We start from the raw sequence: 1,553 nt of genomic DNA on the forward strand, positions 1-1,553 counted from the left end.
ACTCCAGAGGGGGATAATCCTTCCCCTCCGTGTGCTGTATTTATAGATGTCTTCCACCCTGGAACATTATACAGCACTGAGGCACCATGCACCACTGCAGCCTCGAGCTCCACGCACATCCACACAGCTCCACACACATCCACAGCCCCACGCACATTCACAGCTCCACACAGCCCCACGCACATCCACACAGCTCCACACACATCCACAGCCCCACGCACATTCACAGCCCCACGCACATCCACATAGCTCCGTACCTACCCGTGGAGCACCGCCTGACAGCGTGAACTGTGGTTGTAGGAAGAGCGTTGATATTTCAAGCTGAAGCTCTCTCCACGTCTATTTGATACAGCACGGATCGCCATCCCGCTGCTGGCTGAGGGCCTCTCGTCATCCTGCGTGCTCACGGTCGTGACGGATGTTTGATCGATGCAGGTTGGTGGGGTGAGTGCCGGTTAACAAGAGATGTTACTGCACTTTCCCCTACTGCCCATCCATGTCACCCAGCCAATCCACGATCAGTGCCTAAAGCTCACTTTAATTCTGAGATCGGGCTCAAAGTTGCAGGTTATTTGCTCAATTAATACCAATCGTGCGTTTATCGCATTGTTGATGTTCATAAAAGCCGACTTTTTTTTATTCGCGTGTGTTTTGATCTCAATTCATTCTCCATGTACCTCGAGCAGTTATTCCATGTTGTCATGGCAGGTAACAATGCACTTCATAGAAACGTTTCTCAAAGCAAACTGCTGTATATTTTCATCATCAGTTCCAAAAGAAAGTCTCAAATCCTATCCTTTGCAGCATCGTTTATCCAACACTTTGATTGCATGTAGATAATGTATCTTTGATGAAATTGGACGTTTATAATTTGGACATTTTATTTTCCCCACGTTCAGGTTACTCATTTCAACATGCAGCACAATCAAATCACATTAGTTACCCCATTGCCTTGACATTCACAAAATGTAAAAGGCATATATTTTTAACATGTTCTACATTTTTAGGATTCCAAGTGGCAGCTGGCAGTTAAAGATGTGCTATTAACCAAAATGTCACGTTATATATTTTTTCTGTTAAAGAAGTATTGACAAATGTGTTTTTTTTGTTGGGAGCACCATACCAATGCCCCATAAAGACCATTAGATTCCAAGTCTCTCTCCATAGTCTACATTTTGTATGCAAATAAAAGGCAAATGTATCATGTGGCACCTCGGTATTAATGTGAAGTGCCTACTTCTGGAGCAGTAATTCATCCCAGGATTTGTAATGTCAATTTTACACGCATCTGCCAAGCGCTCTGGTGGAAGATATTTCCCATCTGGACAACAGGATTTTTTAAAAAAACATTTAAACAATTACTTTGGAATTTGACCATTTAGTTTTAATTCCAACGTAAACATGCTAATTTTCTAATTGCCTTTGAGACCAATGCCATATCTATATATCTTTTAATATGTACTGTATATGGAGCGATAACAAGTCATACAATGAATATTTCACAGAATGTTGAAGCATGTAAAATAGATTTAATGAGCATACAAAAACACAAA

Source organism: Lampetra planeri, chromosome 26 (genome assembly GCF_965212315.1).
Source record: "Lampetra planeri chromosome 26, kcLamPlan1.2.h2, whole genome shotgun sequence".
NCBI lineage: Eukaryota > Metazoa > Chordata > Hyperoartia > Petromyzontiformes > Petromyzontidae > Lampetra > Lampetra planeri.